The sequence below is a fragment of the Oncorhynchus gorbuscha genome, linkage group LG01 (assembly GCF_021184085.1).
Source record: "Oncorhynchus gorbuscha isolate QuinsamMale2020 ecotype Even-year linkage group LG01, OgorEven_v1.0, whole genome shotgun sequence".
Lineage (NCBI taxonomy): Eukaryota > Metazoa > Chordata > Actinopteri > Salmoniformes > Salmonidae > Oncorhynchus > Oncorhynchus gorbuscha.
In genome coordinates this window covers 37,482,782-37,498,173 of record NC_060173.1, presented here as the reverse complement: position 1 = coordinate 37,498,173, position 15,392 = coordinate 37,482,782, and the positions used below count along the sequence as shown (strand labels likewise).

The 15,392-nt window shown below is 43.2% G+C and overlaps 1 pseudogene; it reads right to left on the bottom strand.

The window, feature by feature from the left end:
* Window positions 1–12,224: 12,224 nt before the first annotated feature.
* LOC124043171 overlaps window positions 12,225–15,392 on the bottom strand; it is a 92,621-nt pseudogene continuing 89,453 nt past the window's right edge.

Genomic DNA, 15,392 nt, shown 5'->3' with positions numbered 1-15,392 from the left:
AGCGTTATGGGGGCAATCCCTCCCTCTCCTCTTACATCATCATCGACCCTCCGAACGTCCCAGAAAACACACCTCTCTTCAATATGACTTTCAGAGGGTTACGGATTGTCTATTGGTACCTTGGCAATTTTCTATCAGCACCTTGACTTATATACTTCCATAAATATATTATAATGTATTGTATACATAAAAGTTATTGTAAAGACAGTAAAGTAACAAAGTGTTGAGAGACATTGTACAAGGTGGATTTAAACACCTTGAATTAAATTATGGAGTAGTATCCCACACTGGGCACACTGATTGAATCAACGTTGTTTCCACGTCATTTCAATGAAATGACATTGAATCAACGTGGAATAGACGTTGATTTGATGTCATTTTAACACTCTATCTCTAACATTCTTCAGCATTCCACTTAAATAAAGTAAGAACGCTTTTGCTTTCAGATGAGATGGGGAAAATGTTCACTTTCATTGAAAGATCAAGTCACTAGTACTTTTCCATTAGAATAGAGGGATTGAGTGGCTTGGTTGAGTGGGGTAATGTCACCCTGTTCATTAAGCCACTGACTGTGCCCCCTGTTGCATTCATAATATCTGCTAGATGAAACACTTCCATGATGATGATCAGAGATGTTGGGCTTCATCATAGAGCGCAGAACGCCCCGCCTACATGTTTCATCTGAGCCTCTCCCAATTTTGAGGAAAGTCCCTCATTACTACTCTATTGGTGGGGTGGCAGGGTAGCCTAGTGGTTAGAGCGTTGGACTAGTAACCGAAAGGTTGCAAGTTTGAATCCCCGAGCTGATAAGGTACAAATCTGTCATTCTGCCCCTGAACAGGCAGTTAACCCACTGTTCCTAGGCCGTCATTGAAAATGTTCTAAACTTACTTGCCTAGTAAAATAAAGGTTAAAAAAAAATGTGGAAAAAAATGTGTGCTACTATAAAGGCCAATGCAGGATAACCTTTGTGAATTGAATGGCTCTCTGGTCCTTCCCTTTTCAGCGAGGTGGTTATATTTTAGATGTCTTTCCCTTATATTAGCCCAACCTACCCAGAGTATTAGCATCATTTGGAGGAATTATCTGCCATTAGAAAGATGAAAATATAATTATTGTCATTTTTATCTAGCGAAAAACTCTGCATTTGGTAATCGTCCACAGCAGTTCTTTTATTTTTTATTTTTTATTTAACCTTTTTTTAACCAGGTAGGCTAGTTGAGAACAAGTTCTCATTTGCAACTGCGACCTGGCCAAGATAAAGCATAGCAGTGTGAACAGACAACACAGAGTTACACATGGAGTAAACAATTAATAACACAGTAGAAAAAAAGAGAGTCTATATATATTGTGTGCAAAAGGCATGAGGAGGTAGGCAAATAATTACAATTTTGCAGATTAACACTGGAGTGAGAAATGATCAGATGGTCATGTACAGGTAGAGATATTGGTGTGCAAAAGAGCAGAAAAGTAAATATATAAAAACAGTATGGGGATGAGGTAGGTAAAAATGGGTGGGCTATTTACCGAAGACTATGTACAGCTGCAGCGATCGGTTAGCTGCTCAGACAGCAGATGTTTGAAGTTGGTGAGGGAGATAAAATTAGTTCCAGTCACAGGCAGCAGAGAACTGGAACGAAAGGTGGCCAAATGAGGTGTTGGCTTTAGGGATGATCATTTGATACACCTGCTGGAGCGCGTGCTACGGGTGGGTGTTGCCATCGTGACCAGTGAACTGAGATAAGGCGGAGCTTTACCTAGCATGGACTTGTAGATGACCTGGAGCCAGTGGGTCTGGCGACGAGTATGTAGTGAGGGCCATCCGACTAGAGCATACAGGTCGCAGTGGTGGGTGGTATAAGGTGCTTTAGTGACAAAACGGATGGCACTGTGATAAACTGCATCCAGTTTGCTGAGTAGAGTGTTGGAACAATTTTGTAGATGACATTGCCGAAGTGGAGGATTGGTAGGATAGTCAGTTTTACTAGGGTAAGTAAGGAGGCTTTGTTGCGGAATAGAAAGCAGACTCTAGATTTTATTTTCGATTGGAGATGTTTGATATGAGTCTGGAAGGAGAGTTTACAGTCTAGCCAGACACCTAGGTACTTATAGATGTCCACATATTCAAGGTCGGAACCATCCAGGGTGGTGATGCTAGTCAGGCGTGCGGGTGCAGGCAGCGAACGGTTGAAAAGTATGCATTTGGTTTTACTAGCGTTTAAGAGCAGTTGGAGGCCACGGAAGGAGTGTTGTATGGCATTGAAGCTCGTTTGGAGGTTAGATAGCACAGTGTCCAATGACGGGCCGAAAGTATATAGAATGGTGTCGTCTGCGTAGATGTGGATCAGGGAATCGCCCGTAGAAATAGCAACATCATTGATATATACAGAGAAAAGAGTCGGCCCGAGAATTGAACCCTGTGGCACCCCCATAGAGACTGCCAGAGGACCAGACAGCATGCCCTCCGATTTGACACACTGAACTCTGTCTGCAAAGTAGTTGGTGAACCAGGCAAGGCAGTCATCAGAAAAACCGAGGCTACTGAGTCTGCCGATAAGAATATGGTGATTGACAGAGTCGAAAGCCTTGGCAAGGTCGATGAAGGCAGCTGCACAGTACTGTCTTTTATCGATGGTGGTTATGATATCGTTTAGTACCTTGAGCGTGGCTGAGGTGCACCCGTGACCGGCTCGGAAACCAGATTGCACAGCGGAGAAGGTACGGTGGGATTCGAGATGGTCAGTGACCTGTTTGTTGACTTGGCTTTCAAAGACCTTAGATAGGCAGGGCAGGATGGATATAGGTCTGCAACCGGGTCCAGGGTGCCTCCCCCTTTGAAGAGGGGGATGACTGCGGCAGCTTTCCAATCCTTGGGGATCTCAGACGATATGAAGAGAGGTTGAACAGGCTGGTAGTGGGGTTGCGATAATGGCGGTGGATAGTTTGAGAAATAGAGGGTCCAGATTGTCAAGCCCAGCTGATTTGTACGGGTCCAGGTTTTGCAGCTCTTTCAGAACATCTGCTATCTGGATTTGGGTAAAGGAGAACCTGGAGAGGCTTGGGCAAGTAGCTGGGGGGGGGCATGGCCAGCCGTTGAGAAATGCTTGTTGAAGTTTTCGATAATCATGGATTTATCGGTGGTGACCGTGTTGCCTAGCCTCAGTGCAGTGGGCAGCTGGGAGGAGGTGCTCTTGTTCTCCATGGACTTCACAGTGTCCCAGAACTTTTTGGAGTTGGAGCTACAGGATGCAAATTTCTGCCTGAAGATGCTGGCCTTAGCTTTCCTGACTGACTGCGTGTATTGGTTCCTGACTTCCCTGAACAGTTGCATATCGCGGGGACTATTCGATGCTATTGCAGTCCGCCACAGGATGTTTTTGTGCAGGTCGAGGGCAGTCAGGTCTGGAGTGAACCAAGGGCTATATCTGTTCTTACTTCTGCATTTTTTGAACTGAGCATGCTTATCTAAAATGGTGAGGAAGTTACTTTTAAAGAATGACCAGGCAACCTCAACTGACGGGATGAGGTCAATGTCCTTCCAGGATACCCGGGCCAGGTCGATTAGAAAGGCCTGCTCACAGAAGTGTTTTAGGGAGCGTTTGACAGTGATGAGGGGTGGTCGTTTGACTGCGGCTCCGTAGCGGATACAGGCAATTAGGCAGTGATAGCTGAGATCCTGGTTGAAGACAGCGGAGGTGTATTTGGAGGGCAAGTTGGTCAGGATGATGTCTATGAGGGTGCCCTTGTTTACAGATTTAGGGTTGTACCTGGTGGGTTCCTTGATGATTTGTGTGAGATTGAGGGCATCTAGCTTAGATTGTAGGACTGCCGGGGTGTTAAGCATATCCCAGTTTAGGTCACCTAACAGAACAAACTCTGAAGCTAGATGGGGGGCGATCAATTCACAAATGGTGACCAGGGCACAGCTGGGAGCTGAGGGGGGTCGGTAGCAGGCGGCAACAGTGAAAGACTTATTTCTGGAGAGAGAGTAATTTTCAAAATTAGTAGTTCGAACTGTTTGGGTATGGACCTGGAAAGTATGACATTACTTTGCAGGCTATCTCTGCAGTAGACTGCAACTCCTCCCCCTTTGGCAGTTATATCTTGACGGAAAATGTTATAGTTGGGTATGGACATCTCAGACTTTTTGGTGGCCTTCCTGAGCCAGGATTCAGACACGGCAAGGACATCAGGGTTAGCAGAGTGTGCTAAAGCAGTGAGTAAAACAAATTTAGGGAGGAGGCTTCTGATGTTGACATGCATGAAACCAAGGCTTTTTCGATCACAGAAGTCAACAAATGAGGGTGCCTGGGGACATGCAGGGCCTGGGTTTACCTCCACATCACCCGCGGAACAGAGGATGAGTAGTATGAGGGTGCGGCTAAGGGCTATCAAAACTGGTCGCCTAGAGCGTTGGGGACAAAGAATAAAAGGAGCAGATTTCTGGGCATGGTAGAATATATTCAGGGCATAATGGGGTATGGTGGGATGGTGGGGTGCGGGTACAGCGGAGGTAAGCCCAGGCACTGGGTGATGATGAGAGAGGTTGTATCTCTGGACATGCTGGTTGTAATGGGTGAGGTCACCGCATGTGTGGGAGGTGGGACAAAGGAGGTATCAGGGGAATGAAGAGTGGAACTAGTGGCTCCATTGTAAACTAAAACAATGATAACTAACCTGAACAATAGTATACAAGGCATATTGACATTTGAGAGAGACATACAGCGAGGCATACAGTAATCACAGGTGTTGAATTGGGAGAGCTAGCTAAAACAGTAGCTAAAACAGTAGGTGAGACAACAACAGCTAATCAGCTAGCACAACAACAGCAGGTAAAATGGCGTTGACTAGGCAGGGAGGGTCGGATTAACTACACACAGAGCCTGATTGTGGCTGGGGCCGACAGATAAAACATTAACAAGCAGAATGGAGTACCGTGATTAATGGACAGTCCAGCATGCATCAGCTATGTAGTTATTGAGGAAGAACCCATTCTGAGAGGACATCTTGCCTAGGGAACTAGAAGTGCTTCCATCCACCTCCAGTCTTTGACAGAGGAAGGCCTGAAGCAGAGTACAGCCAGTCAGACCTGGTTGGGTTCAATAGGACTTCGGTTACTTGAGCATCATCAGCCCCATGCTTCACCACATGGATCAGGAAAACAAGCCCATTACAGACAGCCCAGCATAGACAGGCTTCTCGTATGGTAGATCCCAGATGGATGTGATGCCCCTTAGTACAGGTCTCTGAGCTTTCCATATAGAGGAGAAATGAGAACTCTTTCACTAGAGAATCTATCTGTCTGCTCTGATTACAGTTCAACTACATCACAACTGCTACTCAGTTTCAAACTGACAATCACAAACACAACACATGCCATTTCTGTCAGAACTGTTCATCCTCTTCTGGTCACTGTCTTCTCTTGAGACCATACCAGATAGGGGTATTAGGAACAATCTGACCATATAACAAGCCCCAGTGTTTCCACTACAGATGTAGGATCTTAATTTGAGCCAGTTTTCTACAGCAGGAAAATAACCATGCAGCAACAGGAAATGTGAATTATTATGTGGATTATAATTCATGTGGAAATTATAAACATTAGAAGCCTTTTTAAACCTCAAATACATTACATTTGCATTTCGCAGGAAAACTAACAGCAATAAAAAAAGTGATCAAATTAACAACTTCTTAAGGCTAAGGGGCAGTATTTTGACGTCCGGATGAAATGTATGCCCAAAATAAACCTTCTGTTACTCAGGCCCAGAAGATAGGATATGCATATAATTGGTAGATTCAGATAGAAAACACTCTAAGGGTTCTAAAACTGTTAACATAATGTCTGTGAGTATAACAGAACTGATTTGGCAGGCAAAACCCCGTGTACAAACCATCCAAATATTTTTTTTTTTAAGGTCATAGGATTTTTTAATGGGACTGTAAATAGGGAAACCCTATTTATTAGGAACCTGGTTGCAGTTCCTATGGCTTCCACTAGATGTCAACTGTCTTTAGAAATTTTGTTTTTATTTTGAGAAATTAAGAAGTAGTGCTGTTCTTTGTACGTGTTATTTTTCTTCGGTAAACAGATTCATGTTTGGACCAAGTTTACAGGTAACTTATTAGATACTTTCTAGTCATTTTGGGCGAGTTGGAACCGGTGTATTTCTGAATCAAATAGGCCAAATAAATGGACATTTTGGGAATATAAAGAAGGAATTTATTGAACAAAACAAACATTCATTGTGTCACTGAGACATTTGGGATTGCAAAAAGAAGAAGATCTTCAAAGGTAAGGCATTTATTATATCGTTATTTCTGACTTTTGTGTCGCACCTGCCTGGTTGAAAAATGATTTTCATGTGTATGTATGCGAGGCGATGTCCTCAGATAATCGCATGGTGTGCTTTGCTGTAAAGCCTTTTTGAAATCTGACACAGCGGCTGGATTAACAAGAAGTTAAGCTTTATTTTGATGTATTACACTTATATTATTGTGAATGTTGAATATTGATATTTCTGTAGTTTGAATTTGGTGCTCTGCAATTTCACCGGATGTTGTCAAATCGGGGATTGCCGCTTTAAGGCATCCCTTTAAGATACTTTTTTCCCCAACAGCAGTGGCAGAGGTAGCGGATGGGGGGGGGCATGCTCCCCCAGGAGATTTTTGTTTTCGAACGACTGTGGGAAGGTGACTTCTGGTGAATCTTTAAAAGGACATTCTACTCCAAAATGCAAGAAAATTAAATGATGTTCTCTTTCTTTGAAACTAATCTGAAAATCAAGGACAGTTTTATTTTTATCTCTTGATCTCAATGACATCACCAGCGAATTCTATATTAAACCCCAAAATGATTTAGGTAGCGTAACGTTACTGTATTTTAGCTGACAATTATTACATACATCTATTAATAGGTTGGCTAAACATGATTAAAAGCTAGCTAGTTAGCTTGGACATTTCTCTGACAATCTGATGAGAATCTGAGGAAGATATGTAACTTGTCACTCTGATCTTAAAAAGGTATCTTGGCAGAAAATAATAATATACTCTATATAAAGGGGAAGCACTGACAAGCCCATGGAATAAACCCACAGCGTAGCCTACTGTATGCAATGGCTGGGAGGGAAGGAGACATTGGGAAGTGGTAATGCCATCCATCCCTATTGAGTTGATAGTACTGTGGGCTGTTCTGTGTATATAGGCTAGTCCTGGCAGGGGGACTGGTTACACTGCAGCAAAGAAACAACGGATTCAAATGATCCTGTGAAAAATTATAAGAACAATTAGAATTCTGTGATTAGGAAAAAGTTAGAATGTAAGTATCATGAGTATTCATCCCCCTTGTAGTTCTTCACAATGTATTGTGTTACAAAGTGGGATTAAAATTGATTTAATTGTCAACCTTTTTTGTACTGCCAAAGTGGAAGAATTATTATCATTATTTTTAAAGATCACTGATATACCTTCATAAAATAAGTATTCCCCCCTGAGTGAATACATGTTAGAAACACCTTTGGCAGCAATTGCAGTCTTCTTGGGTAAATCTCTAAGAGCTTTGCACATCTGGATTATGCACTATTTGCCCATTATTGAAATTATCCTTCAAGCTCTGTCAAGGTGTTGGGGATCATGGTTAGACAGCCATTTATGAGTTTTGCCATATATTTTAAAGCAGATTTAAGTCAAAACTGTAACTTGGCCACTCAGGAACATTCACTGTCTTCTTGGTAAGCAACTCCAGTGTAGATTTGGCCTTGTGTTTTAGGTTATTGTACTGCTGAAAGGTGAATTCCTTTCTCAGTGTCTGGTGTGAAGCAGATTGAAGCAGGTTTTCCTCTAGGATTTTGCATCCCGAGCTTCCCCTCGGTCCCGAGCTTCCCCTCAGTCCCGAGCTTCCCCTCAGTCCTGAGCTACCTCAGTCCAGTGGGGCCCGTTGTTAGGTTTCCTAGGCCAAGGTTAGCGGCGAGGGTCGCCACTCAAGGGACACTAAGGAGGTGGACTAAGACAATTATGGTGTGGGGTCCACGTCCAGCGCCAGAGCCGCCACCGCGGACAGGTGCCCACCCAGACCCTCCCCTATAGGTCTAGGTTGTGCGTTCGGAGTCCGCACCTTGGGGGGGGGGGGGGTTCTGTCACGTTCTGTCCATCGTTCGTATGTGTTTTCCTTGTTTTAGTGTTGGTCAGGACGTGAGCTGGGTGGGCATTCTATGTTGTGTGTCTGGTTTGTCTATTTCTATGTTTGGCCTGATATGGTTCTCAATCAGAGGCAGGTGTTAGTCAATGTCTCTGATTTAGGTAGCCTGTTTTGTGTTGGGTTTTGTGGGTGATTGTTCCTGTCTCTGTGTTTGCACCAGATAGGAATGTATAGGTTTTCATGTTTCTTGTTTTGTATAGTCTGTTCATGTATAGTCGTCTTTATTAAAAACATGAATAACCACCACGCTGCATTTTGGTCCGCCTCTCTTTCACCAGAAGAAAACCCTTACATTGGGCCAAAAGTTTATTCTTTTGATTTGATTGTTTTTTCTCACAGTATTACTTTAGTGCCTTGTTGGATGCATGTTTTCTGTATATTTATATTCTTCTTTTCACTCTGTCAATTAGGACATTATTGTGGAGTCACTCCAATGTTGTTTATACAACCTCATCCATCACAACCATTTAAAGTAATCAATGGCCTCATGGTCACATCCCTGAGCAGTTTCCTTTCTGTCCTGGGTGGTTTAATACAGTACATCATTCACAGCATAATTATTAACTTGACCATGCTTAAAGAGATATTCAATGTCTGATTTGTTAGTGGTACCCATCGACCAGTCCATGCCCTTCTTTATGAGGTTTTCGAATACTTACGATACCCAATATACATATGTGTGCCTGTGCAAGACCCTCCCACTCCCTCATTAAAGTAACTGTTAAGTGAAAATCTTACTTACAAAATGTATATTCTGCTAACTGATACCCAAATAATGTTGATGACTCATCCTATACTCAAATTTGTGGACAAAGCATAAATTGTAGGGGAAAAAAACACCTTAAACTCAGTGGAGTGTCCTCAGAGGAGTAAGGGTAGGACTGTCCTCCTCAGTGAATTTCATAAAATAAAATGTTTAAAACATTTTAAAAGGTATCATTTTTAGATAAAACTATACTACATATATTCACGCCACATAATAATTGATTAAAACACTGTTTTGCAATGAAGGTCTACAGTAGCCATTGTGTAGCCGGACAGCTAGCGTCCGTCCTCCTCTGGGTACATTGACTTCAATACAAAACCTAGTAGGCTCATGGTTCTCACCCCCTTCCATAGACTTACACAGTAATTATGACAACTTCCAGAGGACATCCTCCAATCTATAAGAGCTCTTGCAGCATGAACTGTTGTCCACCCAATCAAAGGATCAGAGAATGAATAAAATGTGGTGAGTAGTTGACTCAAAGAGAGAGAAAGACAATAGTTGAACAGTTCTGAACAAATTAATTTCTTCCAACATGAAGGAGAAGCAAGAGAGAGATAGAGAGATTGTAATTTTTTTCAGTTTCACTTACTTAGCTAGCAAATGCAGCTAGCTAGTTTAGCCTACACAAATACACTGCTTAAAGAGAGGGATGCTATGCTAGCTAGCTGGCTATAACTATCCAACACAACACTAACTCCATTTCAAGTTAAGTTAAGCATTTCAAGTTAAGCTTTTGGTTTTGCTAAGTGGTTTTGGTTTTTGAAAGTGCTAAACTGCTTACTGACTGTGCACTGTAACTTTACTGCATGACTGTAGCGATTTTATTACCACGTTAGTTGTATTAGCTATGTTGACTATGACGTTACTTTAGCTAATATGGTGACAACGATGTAGGCTGTGTGTAGTGGTTATGATATGGTTTGGCTTGGAAAGGTTTTTACACCTGGTCACATATAGCTGATGTGTTGTGCATTGAAGTCCACAAGTGATGGGAAAGGGTGTGAGGATAGATGCGAGAGGGAATAGAATGTGGCTGCTATGAAAGTGAACCGTGTTTCACTTTCATAGCAGAAAACATTTCTTAAACAGAAGCAAATGGAACAAAACTAGGATACATATACCTACATTTGGCCAATAGAACCTACTCATTTACAGCTGTTGGACTAATGATTACACCCTAGATCAGCTTGATGCAGGCAAGAGTGTGCAAGGCGGTATTGAATATGTCATTGTTTTTCCTCATAGAACATTATGTCATGTTGGCTCATTGGCTGACCTGGCCAATCAGTGTTCTACTTGAGTGAATATTTTTAATGACCGGTATACGCCCACACCATTCTGTTGTTGGGTTTTGCCCACACCTTAAAAAAACAAACTTGCTTTAAACATACTTAATTCAAAAACTTTGGTATGAAAACTATTTAATTTACACTATATTGTAATTCAATTTGAATCATACTTCATAGAAATACTGTACAGGTTCTTTAAAGCTTTCCTACTCACCAAATTAAAAGCTCTGTCAGGAGACTTCAAACCCCTGCACAATATTTAAATATGAAAGAATTTAACAACTCATTGACTTGTGAGAGAATGACGGAACATTTTAATAGTTACCTTTCCCAAAACACAGTCCCTCATTTTGCTCACTCACTGCTTGCTCTCGATCTCACACACACACACACACTTCCAACTATTCACCAAACACACTATTGAACTGCTGTTTATGCGAATTGGAAACATATATTTCATGCGTTCTGAACACCCATCCTGTTCCCACAAATGAACCCAGGAGGTACAGTATCTGGTGCTGATGCCAAATGAGTGCTATTTGGAGAGAAGCAAGTGCTCTCCCTAGTGGCTCTGAGAAGAACACATGGATCTAGACTAGAGAAACGAGAAGAGATAACACCCAACAACAGAGCTGATAAGATAGACCATTTCCGCTATAAATATATTTATTCTTTAATCTCAAAATTGATAAATACCCTAAGGCTTTATAAATAGGTCAAAGACAAATAAATTCATATTTGTAAAATAACATTTTATTTATTTATTTATTTCACCTTTATTTAACAAGGTAGGCAAGTTGAGAACAAGTTCTCATTTACAATTGCGACCTGGCCAAGATAAAGCAAAGCAGTTCGACAGATACAACGACACGGAGTTACACACGGAGTAAAACAAACATACAGTCAATAATACAGTATAAACAAGTCTATATACAATGTGAATACAGTAAACAAATGTAATTACTGGAGCCTGCTGTATATAGTCTAAATATGCAAATATTAAACATATTACAATTTTTCAAGTTATTTCAGTGCTAAAATTATTAGCTTGACATTTGTTTAAAACTATATAATTGAGGAGTAAACATAGTATCAACCACAATGTGCATTTGAATGATACACAGTGTATGTCAAGAAAAATAACAATCTTGTCATTACGTTAGATGCATGCAGACCCACCTTGGAGAATGCAGGCACAATACTTGTGGAGACACTGACATCTGAATGGCGGCACTCAGCACTGAACTACAGGCTAATGAGGTTCTCCATTCCCACAGAGGCAGAGGCTGTCTGGCGCACCGGAGTCACCATATCTATTGTGCTGATGATACCCGTCTCTGTGGCCTTGTAGTTCAGGTAGGAGAACAGGTACTCCCCTGTAGACTCATTAGAGGAGGACAGGACACATATGACTGAATACAAATCAACTTGGAAAACAGCTGCATTTACAGCCTTCAACTCTCGGTAGGTAGCAAGTGAGTATCTGGGTTTTGAAATCTATAAGTACATGAAGATGATCAGTATGCATTTATGCTGTACATCTACATGAGCAGATTCTCTCCACTGACGTTTGCATTGCATTGGCCCTCCTTGTAGGTGAAGAAGAAGACCATGTAGTCCCTCTTGGCCAGAGCTGGTACATACACATAGTCCAGGCCCTTCAGGGACACAGTGCTTGATGATCTCCACCACAGCAAGGAACCAGCACACAGAACATTTTAGTACTGGCAGCTGACAAAGTTGTGGTGATGTAGTGTAGTGTGACAGAGGTAGAAGCAGTGGCATTACAAGGTGTTAAACAGCTGATAGGCATCCTGCTAAAGTAGTTGTGTGGTACTGCTGAGGGTTGGAGTGCCAGTTGTGGACAGACCCTGTCTCAATGTACGACCACAGCTTTGAGGGCCTCAGAAGTGCCATGCAGAGTGTAGAGTATGCCTTTCACATCTGGGAAGAAGAACACAGAGTCCTGGAAGAGGGAGAGGAGAGTAAGACAGTGTGGTCAGGCAACTGAGATGAATAACAGGATGCATCTACAGTGCGTAATGGTATAATATACTGTGTCATATAAACATATTATTTGATAAAACCAACATAAGTCATCTAAAAGGGCTTTGCCGTTCATTGTCAGCAACAATAAGAATGTGTCCTCATAACCACGGCTCTTCACACTACAGACACACTCAGTCTGTTCTAGAGCTAAGACAGTAATCCCTCTAGACATCCGCGTTGCCTCCCACAAGTTTTCATTTCCCGGCGTGCCTAGGGTCTGGTTTTCCAGACTACTAAGACAGAACTACAGTCAAAGTGTCTCTCACCAGGTGCTTCTTGCCATCTGGGGTCAAGACCATGGTTTTGTATGTGATCTCATAAGCCTTGTGCTGCTGGTAGGGATCAATGATAAAGGAGGAGGACCACTCCAGTGTTCCCCCTCGATCACAGGCTTCCAGCGCTGATTTGTGAGGTAGGACAAGGTCAATGATGGGGGGCATGATTCAGGAGCCTGCCAGGGTGAATTTTATGGCTATTTCTACGGTGTAGGGCAGGTCATCATATCTCAGGTCCTTACTCAGCTCCACAGGGGCAAAGGCCACCTCAAAGGGAACCTCCATCCCAGGACAGATGTAGCCCTCTGCAGGGGTGAAGTCTCTGCCAAACCTCTTCATATCCCACTGGAACTAACAAAATATCTAAATGTATCATGAGCACCAGTATGTGTGTCAGAGTACCTACCTGGCTCCAATTTCTCCAGTGTTCCGCATGATGCGATTTATGGGCTTGCAGCGCTGAGCAACAGCTCCAAAGGGCAGGTAGTCCTGGTCCAGCTTGACCTCCATGTCATGACAGCAGCCATTCAGCACCAACAGTGGGGGTACCGTGCCCAGATACTCAAGTTGCAGCTCTGAGGTGAAGGGAGCCATGCGCTACCTGGGAGAGAATAGCACCTCCACCAGATAGAGGTCCCCAAAAGTCTTCAGGGTCACCTCACCTGGCGGGTTCACTGACAGCACCGACGGTACAGGAGAGGAATACATGTCTCATCACACTCACTCACACAGGTAGAACTAAGCTAGTATGACATCTCTCAACTGTGTTCTCTTTATAGCTACATTCTGAGCAAAACATCCATTAATGTAGCTACTGTACTACTTGCCAGGTCGAGGTAGCCATATGGCTAGCCTTTCAGAGAGAGGACACAGTGACAGTGATGTTGAGGTGGTTCTGAGAGGCGTACAGTACCTTGGAGTCAAGCAGAGTGTGTACAGTGGAGCTGAGCAGAAGGGAGAGGTCAGAGAGGAGGGGCTGTTGTTCACCAGGGGAATCACCCTCCTTATCTTCTGACTAATCTGCAGAGCCCCCAGATTCACCAACTTGTGTCTGGGGTCCTCAAAGTCAACCTGGGAGAAAGAAGTGCACAGGAAACGTATGCATAAAGATGCACAAGCACACACACGTATGCACACATACATACACACAGGCATCTCCTCACCTTCATTTCCTTGACCTAGGGTCTCGACCACCTGCTCGACACAGTCATTGATCTCAAAGACCACTCGCTCATGGTATTGCACTGCCTCCTATGGGTAGAAGGTGATGGGCACCGCCATGGACCCACCAGGGGGCAGCACTTCCGTCTGGAACCCCGCCTCCAAAAACGGGGTGTTAGAGAACTGACAATCTACCCCAGGGTTCCCCAACTGGCGGCCCGCAGGTGGTTTAATTTATTTCTGAGCAACAACAAAAAATAAAACATCCGTTCCCAAGTATTTCCACACATAATAGAGAGACACGACGTGATCGCATACTGAGCAAGGTTTGAAATGATTATGTTTTAGTCAAATATTATATCTGTTTGGGCTTCTTGCTGTCAATTTGCAGCCTACTACTAATTAGTAATTATGTTCCGGCCCCCCGAACATCCACTCAGGAAAAAAATGTCCCGCAACTGAATCTAGTTGATTATCCCTGATCTGGACTGAAGAGGAGAATAACACGCTATGGCAGCTCTTTCATTGAGAGTCACTAATATATATTACCTCTGCTTTTCCCTGCCAGTGCAGTGAGGCCCTCTGTCCTATTCATTACAGTTCATTTGGAAGTATAAGTGAGAGGAAATGAAAAGGGCCAACAGCGAGCCTGTCAATGGATGTAGGCTGGTTTTTTTTTCGGTTTTAAAGTTGTCGCTCAAACAAAGGCAGAGGGCGAGGCAACTTGTCAGCAGTTACCTGATGCCCCTCTCTCCGTTGTTGCTTATGATCAGTGTCTGTGTAGCTGGCACCATCCCTGCATCGTAGATGAAGCCAATTACAAAGGTGTCTTTGGGGAAGGAGAAATCCAGGCCAGCTGAGTCCAGGATGGAACAACTGAACGCCCATTCTTAATCTGAGAGAGAGAGAGAGAGAGAGAGAGAGAGAGAGAGAGAGAGAGAGAGAGAGAGAGAGAGAGAGAGAGAGAGAGAGAGAGAGAGAGAGAGAGAGAGAGAGAGAGAGAGAGAGAGAGAGAGAGAGAGAGAGGAATAGAAAATCGCAAATCAGAACAAATGGTAGACATAGAGGGAGAAAGAGGGAGATTCATTTCTGCTAAGATTCTGCTCAGAGATACCTTGATGTTGAGGCCCATGTCTTTGAGCACACATTTCTGCAGGGGGAAGGGGTGTCATTATAAAACTTCAGACAAAGCAAAGGAGTGAAAAGGTAGCTGTGAATTTGCATTATGAGGAGTTAAGTGTATAATTAGCCTTTCTGTCTGAGTCTTAAGCTTTGAAGCCCACATTTCTCCCCCGTTTGAAGTCCACCTGATGAGGAGAGTTGCCTCAGCTCAGCGACGCCTCCCTCGGTGCTTTCACACTGCATACAGGCGTTCATGCTATCGCCCTTTGTCTTGACATTCATAGTGAGGGGCTGGACCTTCCCCTTCACCTGAGCTAGCAGGTTAAAGATCACCACTCCATCTTGTGTTGAGGTAAAGGACACTACCACAGGAAACCTGCAGGACACCAAGAGAGAGAGGATGCTTTTGTGTCACTGACAATGCCTTAACTGTAACAACGGATGGACTGCTACACCATCCGGTTACATTACATTTAGATGATTTGTTGATGTACCACTGATAAGCTGAGAGTTGAGTCACACACCTGTCTTCA